This window comes from Rutidosis leptorrhynchoides, chromosome 8 (genome assembly GCF_046630445.1).
Source record: "Rutidosis leptorrhynchoides isolate AG116_Rl617_1_P2 chromosome 8, CSIRO_AGI_Rlap_v1, whole genome shotgun sequence".
In the NCBI taxonomy this organism is placed as follows: domain Eukaryota; kingdom Viridiplantae; phylum Streptophyta; class Magnoliopsida; order Asterales; family Asteraceae; genus Rutidosis; species Rutidosis leptorrhynchoides.
Window position 1 is genome coordinate 111,624,689 of NC_092340.1, and position 15,610 is coordinate 111,640,298.

The window sequence follows — 15,610 nt, forward strand, 5'->3', positions numbered from 1 at the left end:
CTATAAATAAATAAATATCTTGTGTAAAATTGTATCATATTTAATAGTATTTCCTTGTAAAATATAAGCTATTTAGTATACACCTCGCATAACATCAAGTATTTTTGGCGCCGCTGCCGGGGAACTTAAACGCCGAAAGCGCAACGCTAATAAATAGAAAAAAAAAATTTATTTTTAGTTTGCTAATATAAAAAAATACGCTTTTGTAAAAATACGTTTTAAATATTCAAAAATATAAAAAGAAAAACAAAAATATAAATATTTTTAAGAGTTTGTTAAATATTTAAGTTTTATAAAGTTTCTTTATTTTTATTTTATAAAAAAATTATAAGTTTTATTTAAATATTTTGTTTTTATTAAAACATAAAAAAACCGAAAATATATATATATATATATATATATATATATATATATATATATATATATATATATATATATATATATATAAATCTAGTTTTAAGATTTTTATTTATAAAATTATAAAGTATTTTATTTCTATTTTAGTTTTTTTTAAGATAAGTTTTATTTAAATTATATAAATATATTAATTAAATTAAAAACAAAAAAAAAACAACAAAAAAAAAATTACGTCGAAAAACTGAAACGAAACAGCCTGTCATCTGAAATTTCGATCCCCGCGACTCGCGGAGTTTTTTGCCTGGAATACCGCAACTCTCGGAGCCATCTGACACGGGTTACACAGAACCCTAATTTCGCATTAATTACGTAATTATTATTATTATTAATTAAAAACCCTAATTAGGTTTTAATTTTTAATTAATTAAGTTTAGTTTATTTATTTAATTTGTATATTTAGTTTAATTAATTTAAATAAATTATAAAATTAACACTCTTAATAAATAAATAATATAAAAATAATATTTTTATAAAAATTGTACTTTTTACAACTTTTAGTATATTTTTATATTTTGTCCCTTTTTAATTGTTTTAACGTAATATTTGTGTTTTTCGCTAGTTTTTAGTTTTAAACATAGTTTTTGCCATAGTTATTTTTACTTCTAGATTTTTAGGCTTTGCCGTAAAATCGCTTAAGTGCCTTTTCTTTAGACTAAGATTTAAGTGCTTTAGAATTTTGCGACGCCTTTTTAAGTTTTAGTTTCTTTTTAAGTTATTTCCATTTGGGATATAGTTTTACTTGTAAGCTTTAATATTTTTAGACGTCTTTTATCTATGTATCAATTATCATTCTAATTAGTAATCTCAATTTGCGATTATAATTTTAAGTTAGTGATAGTAATAAGGTTGGGTTAGTCGAGTGTTTTTAAGTTCTATAAGTCATCTCTTTTTATTTCTTATTTTCCGACGCCTTTTATTTTTCAACCCTTTTCTTTTTCTTTTTCGACGCTCTTTTTTTCTTTCTTATTTATCTCAATTCTAGTTTTAGGACATAGATTTTTATTCTACTTCTTATCTAAATTTCTTAAAATTACGAAAATTTATTTTAAGTGGTTAAATTGATAGACATCAAAATTTTCTGGTTCGTAGTAATAGTTGGATTTGTACGTGGACCGGGTTATTGGAGCCAAACAGTCCTCAATTATATTGAGACCAAACGAATCTGCCCTTCTGCTGCATCTTTTGGCTATTCGAAACGTGGACAAAATCAGAAAAGTCTATTAATTGGATAACTTATATAATTTTTTCTTTCCTTTTAAAAACTAATAGGATATTCAGTGAATGCACCGAGCAAGACGTTCACCACCTTTTGTACATTCACCACCTGTAACTAGATCAAGACATCTAGCAAATATTACCGCCGTTGATTTTCCTTTAGAATCGTCATCCAGTCGACCAAGTACTCCAATTTAAATTTCCGATAATTCATTTTTTGAACCCGACCTCACAATTGAGAATCCGGATAATATTCAGGGACAATTCATAGATCCTGAACCATTAAATTTTCCTCCAGAACCACCAATCATTCAAACAGAGATTGTTGAGGAACGAACCATTAAATCAGAATCCTCTAGTGATTCGGATTCAACAAATTCAATCATGGAAAATCTGGAACCTTTAAGTATGGAAGACCGAATGAGAGCTAAACGCACTGGCCAAGGTCACGCAATTACTCATCCAGAAATTAATGCGCCAGATTATGAAATCAAAGGACAAATTCTACATATGGTGACTAATCAATGCCAATTTAGTGGTGCGCCGAAGGAAGATCCAAATGAACATCTTCGTACCTTTAATAGGATCTGCACTCTATTTAAAATAAGAGAAGTTGAGGATGAATATATATATCTCATGTTATTTCCCTGGACTTTAAAGGGAGAAGCCAAAGATTGGTTGGAATCGTTACCTGAAGGGGCGATTGATACATGGGACGTTTTAGTTGAAAAATTTCTTAAACAATTCTTTTCGGCATCTAAAGCCGTAAGACTTCAAGGAGAAATTGTTACGTTCACACAGAAGCCAAATGAAACTCTATATGAGGCGTGGACAAGATTTGGAAAGTTATTAAGAGGATGTCCGCAACATGGTTTAGACACCTGTCAAATAGTACAAATATTCTACCAAGGATGCGACATAACTACAAGGAAAGACATAGATATTGCAGCTGGTGGTTCCATTATGAAGAAAACCGAAACTGATGCTTACAAAATTATTGATAACACTGCTTCCCACTCACATGAGTGGCACCAAGAAAAATATATCGTTAGATCATCTAAAGCAGCTAGAGTGGATTCTAGCCATGACTTAGATTCCATTTCCGCAAAGATAGATGCTGTCGAGAGACGAATGGAAAAGATGACTAAAGATATCCACTCAATACGAATTAGTTGTGAGCAGTGTGGAGGACCACATTTGACAAAAGATTGTCTCAGTATTGAATTAACAATGGAACAAAGAGAGAATATTTCATACATAAACCAAAGGCCTGGAAATAATTATCAGAATAATTATCAACCGCCAAGACCGATCTACAATCAAAATCAGAATTATAACAGAAATGTTCCATACAACAACCAACAAGGTCTTAGCAATCAACAAGCATCCAATAATACTTACAATCAGCAAAGACCTAATTTTCAAAATAAACCACCACAAACCGATGATAAAAAGCCGAATTTAGAAGATATGATGACGAAGCTAGTTGAAACTCAAACGCAGTTTTTCACATCTTAAAAACAAACTAATGAACAAAATGCTTAAGCATTTAGAAATCAACAAGCTTCTATTCAAAACTTGGAACAAGAAGTAAGTAACCTAGCAAGGTTAATAGGTGAAAGAAAACCGGGAAGTTTACCTAGTGATACAAATGCTAACCCCCGGAATGAAACAGCTAAAGCCATTACCACAAGAAGTGGTACAACACTTAAACCACCTGAAATACCTGTAACTTCTGATGAAGCTATTCCTACTCCACAAGAACCACAACCTGATGAAGATAAGGAAAAAGAACCGGTAGTTGAAAAGGTTAATGAAGATAACACAGCTAAGGATAAACCTTATGTTAAACCATACCAATCACCACTTCCTTACCCGAGTAAAATGAAGAAAGAGAAACTTGAAGCCGAGCAATCCAAATTCTTGGATATGTTTAAACAGATAAATGTAAATCTTCCTTTCATTGATGTGATTTCAGGAATGCCTAGATATGCTAAATTTCTGAAAGATCTAATCACAAATAGAAAGAAAATGGAAGAACTCTCGGCCGTTACTATGAATGCTAATTGTTCAGCAGTGCTGTTGAATAAGATACTAGAAAAATTATCTGATCCAGGAAGTTTCACAATTCTATGTTTTCTGGGTAGTCTTAGTTCAATAGAAGCATTGGCAGACTTAGGTGCTAGTATAAATTTAATGCCGTATTCACTATACGCTAAACTAGACCTTGGAGAATTGAAACCAACAAGAATAAGCATACAACTAGCCGATCGATCAATAAAATATCCTAGAGGGATAATGGAGAACATGCTAGTTAAAGTTGGTACTTTAGTATTTCCAGTAGATTTTGTTGTTCTGGACATGGAAGAAGATTCTCAAGTTCCTCTCATATTAGGAAGACCATTCTTAAACACGGCTAAAGCAATGATAGACGTGTTTGGTAAGAAACTGACCCTAAGTATAGAGGATGAGAGTGTTACATTTTTAGTTGATAGAGCAATGCAACAATCGCAATCTGCAGATGATACATGTTATTATATTCAAACTATAGATTCACATGCAGAATTGTTAGAAGAATTTCCAGAATTACAAGGAACAGGAGAATGTTCTTTAGGAGAAGGTAATGAACCAATTGATGAAGCTGAAATGTTAGCTACACTAATAGCTAATGGATATGAACCAACAACAGAAGAAATTCAAATGCTAAAAGAAGAAGACAGATATCGATATAAATCATCGATAGAAGAACCACCGACATTAGAATTAAAGCCACTTCCAAACCATTTGGAATACGCTTATTTACATGGTGAATCTGAATTACCTGTAATAATATCGTCTTCTCTTACTGAAAATGAGAAATCACAACTCATTTCTGTGTTGAAAGCTCATAAACCAACCATTGCCTGGAAGATTCATGATATTAAAGGAATAAGTCCTTCGTATTTCACACATAAAATCCTTATGGAAGAAGGTCATAAAACGTATGTGCAACGCCAACGAAGACTAAATCCGAATATGCAAGATGTTGTTAAAAAGAAATAATTAAACTGCTAGATGCAGGTTTAATTTATCCAATTTCTGATAGTCCATGGGTAAGCCCAGTTCAATGCGTGCCTAAGAAGGGTGGCATGACTGTCATTACAAATGAAAAAAATGAGCTTATTCCTACTAGGACTGTAACAGGATGGCGTGTATGTATTGATTATAGAAAATTAAATGACGCCACCAGAAAAGATCACTTTCCCTTACCTTTTATTGATCAAATGTTGGAAAGATTAGCCGGAAATAGTTATTATTGTTTTCTTGATGGATTTTCCGGATATTTTCAAATTCCAATAGCACCCGAAGATCAAGAGAAAACCACGTTCACGTGCCCTTATGGTACTTTTGCTTACAAACGCATGCCATTTGGACTTTGCAACGCCCCTGCAACCTTTCAAAGGTGTATGATGGCGATTTTTCACGACATGATAGAAGAATGCATGGAAGTTTTCATGGATGACTTTTCAGTCTTCGGTGATACTTTTGAAACATGTCTAGCTAATCTTGAACGAATGCTGATTAGATGCGAACAATCAAATCTAGTTCTTAATTGGGAGAAATGCCATTTCATGGTTAAAGAAGGCATCGTTCTTGGACATAAAATTTCAAAAGAAGGAATTGAAGTGGATAGAGCTAAAGTAGATGTAATTGCTAAACTTCCACATCCTACCAATGTTAGAGGAGTTAGGAGTTTTCTAGGGCATGCCGGTTTTTACCGACGTTTCATAAAAGATTTTTCTAAAATTGCCACTCCTATGAATAAACTCCTAGAAAAAGATGCTCCATTCATCTTTTCAGATGAATGTATCAAATCTTTTAATATTCTTAAAGAGAAACTCACTAATGCACTGATCATGATAACACCAAATTGGAATCTACCGTCTGAACTAATGTGCGATGCAAGTGATTTTGCAATGGGAGCCGTTTTAGGACAAAGGATTGAAAAACGATTTCAACCTATATATTATGCTAGTAAGACGTTACAAGGAGCACAAACGAATTACACAACTACTGAAAAAGAACTCCTTGCTATTGTCTTTGCTTTTGACAAATTTCGTTCATATCTCGTTCTAGCACAAACGGTGGTCTATACCGACCATTCTGCTCTTAGATACCTATTTTTGAAACAAGCTGCCAAACAAAGATTAATCCGTTAGATCTTACTCTTACAAGAGTTTGATATTGAAATCCGAGATAAAAAAGGAGCAGAAAATCTCGCCGCTGATCATCTTTCTCGTCTTGAAAATCCCGAATTAGAAGTTCTAAATGAATCGGCCATACAAGACAACTTTCCTGATGAATATCTATTGAAGATAGAATATAATGAAATTCCATGGTTTGCAGACTATGAAAACTATTTAGTATGTGAATTCCTTGAAATTATCGTACCAAAAATGAAAGAAATTCTTCAGTGATATAAAACACTATTTCTGGGAAGATCCACATCTGTTTAAAAGTTGTCCAGATGAAATAATACGCCGATGTGTATTCGGAGATGAAGCTAGTAAAATTTTAAATCATTGTCACACAGGACCAACAGGAGGACACTATGGGCCTCAACTAACAGCAAGAAAAGTTTATGATGCTGGATTCTATTGGCCTACAATTTACAAAGACGCACACCTTCTTTGCAAATCCTGTAATGCTTGTCAAAGGGCCGGAAAAATAAGTCAACGTGATGAAATGCCACAAAATGTCATTCAAGTATGTGAAGTATTTGACATTTGGGGTATTGACTTTATGGGTCCATTTCCAAAATCTCATAATAATCTCTATATTCTCGTAGCCATTGATTATGTATCTAAATGGGCGGAAGCACAAGCTCTCCCAACTAACGATGCACGAGTTGTAGTCAACTTTTTAAAACGTCTTTTTGCAAGGTTTGGAACACCGAAAGCTTTAATAAGTGATCGGGGTACTCATTTATGTAATAATTAACTTGAGAAAGTTCTCAAAAGATATGGAGTAACTCATAAAATCTCCACTGCTTATCATCCACAAACAAGTGGACAAGTTGAAAATACCAACCGAGCTTTAAAACGTATTCTAGAAAAAATCGTAGGATCAAATCCGAAGGAATGGTCCATTAAATTGGAGGATGCACTCTGGGCTTTTAGAACAGCCTACAAAACTCCAATTGGATCCACACCTTTTAAACTTATTTATGGAAAAGCATGTCATCTTCCAGTAGAAATTGAACACAAAGCATTTTGGGCTTTGAAGACATGTAATCTCGACTTACATGAAGCTGGACGTCTACGGTTAAGTCAACTAAATGAATTAGAAGAATTAAGACATGAAGCATACGAAAATTCGTTAATCTATAAGGAAAGAACGAAGAAATGGTATGATAAAAGAATCAGAAGTTCAAAAGAATTTAAAGAAGGAGACAGAGTTCTTCTTTTCAATTCACGATTCAAGCTATTTCCTGGAAAATTGAAATCAAGATGGTCTGGACCATTCATAGTCAAAAGAGTTTTCCCATACGGAACGATAGAATTAATAAATTCAAATGGGATTGAATTTAAGGTTAATGGTCACAGAGTTAAACATTACATAGATAGTCCAATGGAAGTTGACAATGAAGTTAATCACAATTTCGATACCACAGCTAACTAAGTGTGGGGAGAATCAAGTCTTTTAAAGGATAATATGTATTTCTGTTAGAGTTAGATTTTCTGTTTTCGTGTAGTTCTCGAAAATGGAACCCGAATGGTCTTTCCCTAGCAGACCCTAAAGAACTAGTCTTCTCCCCCCATTCTGAATTTTTATTTTTTTAGGTTTTTACGAAATGAAGACTTCCTGTGAACTAAACCATGGTCTAATGCTACACGCTTTGATCACTAAACGTAATAATGACACACTTTCGAGTGAAATAGTATCAGTAATCAGAGAAAGATTGGACGGAGTAAGAAAAGAATCCAGATGCGAAGATAATAAGTTACAATTTGATAAAGGAAAATCAAAATCCGCAGCGAAAAGAAGAGCACGACACCTAGAAAGATGTCACAAATGTGGAAAATGGTCACATGGAGGTAAATGTTCAAATAATCAAACCTATTCAAACACCGAATTTGTTACTTTATGCAGAGACAGACCGTTCATATGTTTAGAAGAAAAAACACTGAATGCTCGAGGTTACGCCTTTGTAGCTATGGAAAACCAATTAAACCGACTATCTTATGAGTGGGATAGATCATATCACTAAGAATACTATCTCACAGGTAAGTCTGTACAGTTTTTATTTTTTTTTATTTTCATTTTTAACCTTTTGATAATAAACGCTAATTTGTTCGCTATAAAGTATTAAATTGGTATTCGATAAAATTAGGTTTGGCGACCGAAATTATTGATATCATACAAAAATTTATTACATCACTGCGAAATTTAACGTTTATTCTTAAGGTATAAATATCTTTAATCAATCAAACCAAAATATTTCAAAAATTCGTCATGAGTTAAATTAGGTCATGGAACCGAAATTACTTTACCGAAAAGAGGGGCGCATATTTTTGATAATATTTGATTGATTAAAGTGGGATAAAAGCCAAAAAGATTTTTTATTTTTATTTTTACTTTGTTTTTAAAATTAATATTAAAATAATATTGTAAACTTTTTAAAATAAATATACTTAAAATTGTAAATATTTGAAAAATTAATATTTTTAATATAAGTTTGCATGTATAAAAACAAAAATATAATTTAAGTTTGGTGTGAATTTATAATATTAATTTTTAAATTAAGTTTGGTGTGAATTTTTAATTTTTAAAATATAAATTTTTAATTTTATGCATTTTAAATTTAAGTGGTGTGAATTTAAAAATAAAAATTTACTTTATTTCGCTAAGTTAAAAATATGATTTTTAAAATTCGTCGTAAGTTGAAGACTAGGTCTTTGAACCGAAATTGCTTTACCCGAGGGAGGGACGAGAACTTTTATTATCATTATTTTTAAACTTATTGAATTAAAGTATGCCAAAAACATTAAAAAAACCCAAAAATCTTAGCTTTTAAAACAATCGCTACAAAAAGACAAATTTTAAAATTTTGTCGAGGGACGAACTAGGACATCGATCCAAAACGACCTCGTCCTAAATAACAAGGGAAACAAAATTTTAAAATTAATTACTTAATTGTTTTATAAGTTATAGATAGTTAAAAAAAAAAAAAAATCAAACACCGCGACTCGCGGAGTTTGAAAAAGTCAAACACCGCAAGTCGCGGAGTTCCAAAAATACAGAAAAAATTAAAAGGGCCGAACAGATCAGTCTGCACACTACCACACACATAAAACTGCGAAAAATACCGAAAATCACCTCTAAAATCCGAATTTTTCACCAAAAATCATCACATTTTTTACTAAAATCATGTTGAGAAGGATGCTATCAAGGAATTACTCAAGAAAAATGGTAAATTTCTACACCTAAACACCATTTAATCCGAAAATTAGTGTTCTTGAGCAATTTTTTACCCAATTCGATTTTGATACTTTTTAGTGTAATTATGCTTAAATTGCTTATGTATTATGCTTGTATAACCTAGATTGATGCTATTTACATGATTAGAAGCCTTAAACTTCAAATTTTGAGTAATCTAGGTTTTGTGTTCTTGAGCAATTTGGAGATTTTTGATATAAACAGGTTATGGCCGATTTTTGTCATGAATTGTTGCTAAATTAAGTAGTGTAACATGTTTAGGTAGTTAAATAATCCAAACTTTGAGCCTAAACATGATTTTGAGAATTAAAGTGGACTTTTTCAAGTCTAAAATTCATGAACTTGATTTTTAAGAGATAATGCCATTTGAAACTTGTTTAATTGCTAGTAATGATTATTTTGACATGTTATTTAAGTTGAATGCTTATGAACTTGGCGAACATTTTTGTATATGCTTATTTAAAAAAGTGTAGATTTGATAAAAATATGAAAATGAGCTTAAGTTTGATATAAATTGAACATGTCATTGTAATTATTTTGATTGATGATTTTGCTGACACTAATGCATATTTGGATGCACAAAAATTGTGTTTGATGTGTTTTGCAGACTGAAAGGGGTGAATCTTCATCCCAAGCTCGCAATGCTCCTGCTGAGAATGCAGAACAACAGGAGGTGGATAACTACTACAAACAAGATATACCTCATCCAGTCATGACATTTTCAGATATGCACTTGGAAGAGTTGCACCCGAACTTGAGATTTAACAGACGTTGGATAGATTATCCAAAATACCAAAGGGGTTTGCATACTCTTCATTCTAAAGCTGTTGAAGTACCTAGGGTAATAGAATGGGCACCGTTAGAAGCTGTAGAATTAGCCGAGCCAATTAGAGAATTACTTACACAGAGGTATGGTAATTCTACTTTTAACGATTGGGTACGATTATTCAGCATACGTAGACCTGTATATAAAGTATGGTGTGAAGAATTATTGTGTAGTATAGAAATAAATGATCGGGTAGTTAGTTTAACCGATCGATATTTTATTAGATTTTTGTTAGGAGGTTCGATGCGCCACATGTCTTTACTAGACATGGCTCAGGCCTTAAGTATATATACGCCTGAGGTGTTAGCATCTGCCGATTGTAGAAGGTTGATATTAAATGGCAGAAAGATTGATGAAAATTTTGATACACATGGTGTATGGAGTCAAATGACTAGCCATCACCGATTTAAAGGGGGAAATTACTCTTATTTGGATATAGATAGAGCAGAGTTAAGAGTAATTCATAGGTTTTTAGCTAATTCGATTACACAAAGAGGTAAGAATAAGGAAAAGGTAAATGAACAGGATTTGTTTTACCATATGTGTATTCGAGACCCACTAAGCGCTGTAAGTATACCGTATTGTGTGGGTTATTATTTATCAGCTATGGTTAGAGGGATGAGACCGCACAGTATAATAGGAGGTGGTATATTTATTACTTTGATTGCTGAATATCTCGGTGTGGATATAAGTCGGGGGGATTACTAATCGAAGAACCAGAACCCCACGATACAATTGGTTTAAATGTATACCATGGTGCTAAAGTTTTGAAGAGGCGAAATAACGCCGCAGTATGATATAATGGTAGACATCCACAGGTTGAGAGAAACCAACAGCCAGGTAATGTGGGAGGGGGAAATGAAATGACAGAAATGCAAAGGTTTATAGCTTCACAAGAGTACGAAAATGCTAGACATCGAGCATTTGAAGATTGGCAAGTTCAGCAAAACTAAATCATAGCTTATTGCCAACAAATAGGTAGAAACTATATTCCTACTCCATCGCCCGTATTTCCTCCCTGGTCTATAGAGATCCAACCACCATATCCTACGTATAATCCAGCCGAAGCATTCTATAACACATACGGTTATGCATGGAACCCCTACTGGTATCAGTATCATCCCTAGTCTACTTAGTTTTATTTATTTTATTATTTGTAATGTTGATACATTTAATACTTATGTTAATATTGTAATAGTTTTTATAATTTTCTAACTTTTATTATTAGATTTTAATAATTTTTGAATGTGGGGTAATATACCAAACTTCAAAAATATGTATATATGTTTGCAGTTTATCTTATGTACACAACAGAAAAAAACAATGCATTTTCAAAGACTGGCATTAAGTTCAGCAAAAGCAACTAATTTTGACGACAAGATGCAAAATATATGTGAAATAACAACAAGACGGAATGAACAAATGATATGCACCATTTATCATTCAGAAAACAAACGCCAATATGTTTGGAAACTTTGGTAAAATTTAATCATTTTTCTACGCTAATCACCCTCAATAATTTAAATTGTTACTGATTTCTTGCAAATGAGGGCATTGCAAGATCTTAAGTGTGGGAAGGGGTTAAATTCTTTCGGATTTTTATCTTAAACACTTGGTTACCATTAAAAATACTAGTAAAGCAGTAGTTGTATTAAAATCTAGTGCTCTCTGATAATAAAGAACAGCCATAGTCTTATATACTGACTACCCAATTCTAGTAAAATTTTTCAAAATTTTCAATTAAATGAACTCAAAATCATGTTTATACATATTTATGAATGATAAAACTAGGTTTTAACACCGAAATTATTGTTACCTCGGAAAGGACATAAATTGAGAAACAAACCAAAATGTTAAAATTCATTTAAAATGGAATAGAGGACAATAAAAAGGAAAATAAAAGCCAAGTGTGGGAAAATTTACCAAGATATTTTAAACATATGTCACATATTTCTGTAACAAATAACTGAAAATACTTTTGCTTTGGACTAAACTAAATTGTTTTACCCGATGAAAGAAAAGAAGAGATGGATCTACACGATGAATCAATTCCATCATTAAAAGGAAGTAAAGTCTTCCGAAAAAGAAACGCGCTTCTTGATTTAGGTCAGGAAGTTGTCGTCCAGACCAGCTGTAGGTTGACGAAAAATCTAGAAAAGTCATCTCTAAAATCAGCAGGAAATCCACGAACCTCAGCATAAAACAGGGTCGCCAAGTGGTCAGATTTATCCTAGCCATGAGAAGGATTTATCTTGTACAATGGGCAGAACACCGTGCAAATTAGCTTGATAAGATTAATGAATCAGATCCCCAGAAAGGATAATCTCCTTAAAGATTAAAAATCAGCTTTTAAGACTGATATTACTCAATCCTTGAGATTGACCTTAAAGATTGAGAATTCAAACTCATGGAATTCAATGATATCTAAACTCGAGCTTGAACGAGAAAATATTTTGATCAAAAATTACAAACCGATTTGTTTTCTGAAAACCCATTTTCAATGCGTTCATTACCATTGAACGTAAAATCCTAGGAATTCATCTGGAATTCATTAGGTCACCTGAACCAAATCGGGTGTCAACCGTAAGAATGGTGGTTGCATAGCATAGTCAAAGACAGGACCTTGTGCCAGACCGAAAAATTATAAGGGTGAGCTTTACTATTGCTCCTACAAAGGATAGTAATTGCGTCCGACACGTTATAGACCATAATTAAAAGCATGTCAGGGGACATTGTCTTAACCGTTGCTTGTTCAACGCTTTCCTTTACAACCGGACGGTAGTTTATCGAAAGGTAATATACAGAGCAAGTATACTGGACGTGTTGCTTTCCTAATACAAGGTTAGCAAGTGGGTGACACAAACCGCAAGTTTTGAGCTAAAATTTTCAAATCTGAAACCCACCAAACCCACAAAAATATTTTGCAAACACCGGTGAAGGGTTATTCCGGAAAACTTATCTAGGGTAAAAGCTAGATTAAAATTTTCAAAAGATCAAATGTTTTCATAAAGATCCAATTTCCTTAAAGGATCTAAATTTTATAGTCATGTGGGACTGTAAACCATATCGTTACTAACATTGTTTATACCGCCGTATAGAAATCACTGATGTACAAAGTGTGAAGAATAAAGAAGTGATTCTAGTATTTCAAGACTATATTGCTTGAGGACAAGCAACGCTCAAGTGTGGGAATATTTGATAATGCTAAAAACGAACATATATTTCATAGCATTATTCCTCAAGAAATACAAGCTTTTAGTTGCAATTGTTTTATTTACAAGTAATATTCGTTTAAAATAATAAAAGGTGAAGACAAAAGACAGATTCAACGAATTGAAGAAGCAAAAGACCAAAAAGCTCAAAAGTACAAAATACAATCAAAGAGGTTCCAATTATTGATAAGAAACGTCTCGAAATTACAAGAGTACAAGATTCAAAACGCAAAGTACAAGATATTAAATTATTCGCAAAGACGTTTGAAAATCCGGAACCGGGACCAGAGTCAACTCTCAACGCTCGACGCAATGGACTAAAAATTACAAGTTAACTATGTATATAAATATAATATAATATATAATTAATTATATAAATTATATATATTATATTTATATAATAATCCGTCGGCAAGAAAGGCTCCAAAATGGTGTGAGCTGTAAAATCGAACTCCGCGACTTGCGGAGTTCAAAGCGGGAAAAGGCCGCGACTCGCGGAGCTCATCGCAAAAATATCCAAAAAAATTCAATCTCTCTCTATATATGTATACGTAAATATATATAATTTATATTTTAATTTTAATTTTAATTTTAAATTCTAATAATAAGGGTATGTTAGCGAATGTTGTAAGGGTGTAAGTCGAAATTCTGTCCGTGTAATGCTACGCTATTTTTAATCATTGTAAGTTATGTTCAACCTTTTTAATTTAATGTCTCGTAGCTAAGTTATTATTATGCTTATTTAAAACGAAGTAATCATGATGTTGGGCTAATTAAAAATTGGGTAATTGGGCTTTGTACCATAATTGGGGTTTGGACAAAAGAACGACACTTGTGAAAATTAGACTATGGGCTATTAATGGGCTTTATATTTGTTTAACTAAATGATAGTTTGTTAATTTTAATATAAAGATTTACAATTGGATGTCCAATTGTAAATTATGTACAAGGACACTTGGCATAATTGATAACAAAGTATTAAAACCTTGGGTTACACTCAGTTGACATCCTGGTGTAATTATTAAACAAAGTATTAAAATCTTGTTACAGTTTAAGTCCCCAATTAGTTAGAATATTTGACTTCGGGTATAAGGATAATTTGACGAGGACACTCGCACTTTATATTTATGACTGATGGACTGTTATGGACAAAAACTAGACGGACATATTAAATAATCCAGGACAAAGGATAATTAACCCATGGGCATAAAACTAAAATCAACACGTCAAACATCATGATTATGGAAGTTTAAATAAGCATAATTCTTTTATTTCATATTTAATTTCCTTTATTTTATATTTAATTGCACTTCTAATTATCGCACTTTTATTTATTGTTATTGTATTTAATTGCACTTTTAATTATCGTACTTTTTAATTATCGCACTTTTATTTATCGCAATTTCATTATCGTTATTTACTTTACGTTTTAAATTAAGTCTTTTATTTATTTTTAATATTTTACATTTGGTTTTAACTGCGACTAAAGTATATAAAATCGACAAACCGGTCATTAAACGGTAAAAACCCCCCTTTATAATAATAATATTACTTATATATATATTTGTATTTTTATAAATTTAAACTAATATAGCGTTAAGCTTTATGAAAAAGATTCCCTGTGGAACGAACCGGACTTACTAAAAACTACACTACTGTACGATTAGGTACACTTCCTATAAGTGTTGTAGCAAGGTTTAAGTATATCCATTCTATAAATAAATAAATATCTTGTGTAAAATTGTATCATATTTAAAAGTATTTCCTTGTAAAATATAAGCTATTTTATATACACCTCGCATAACATCAATAATCCTTAAGGGACTTATTAAATATCTTTTAATTCAATCGTTTGGCATAATCTTTTAATTCAGTGGTTGAATATATCAATCAGATAATCAAACCAATAAGTTTAATGCACACAGTATCATTTACTTAACATTTTGTTATGTTTTCAAGTTATAGTATATGTACCTATTTACATATAATTGTTCGCGAATCGTTGAGAACAATCGAAGGATAATTGAATAATTCAAAATTTTGAGATTCAACTTCATAGACTTTGCTTATCGTGTCGGAAACGTTAAAGATTAAGTTTAAATTTGGTCAGAAATTTCCGGGTCATCACACTGCGCTTCTGCCGAATTAATGTTGAAGTCTCTTCCATGGCTTTGCCCATTTGTATTTCCTTGGTTTGGGCATTTACTCTTGACGTGGCTCGGTTTTCCACATCCATAACAAATAAAAGCGGCATTACTTGTCCCGACATTACTCGTTGCATTGTTTTTGTTAATCACCGGTCCGTAGATTTCACACTTCGTCGCGCTATGACCACCTCTCTTACACTTAGTACACGTTGTCATGCAGAACCCAGGCGGATGGTATCCTTCACACCTCTGACATGGTTTTTGCCTTTTGTTATTATTGTTACGATGGTTGCTGTTGTGGTGGTTGTTGTTGT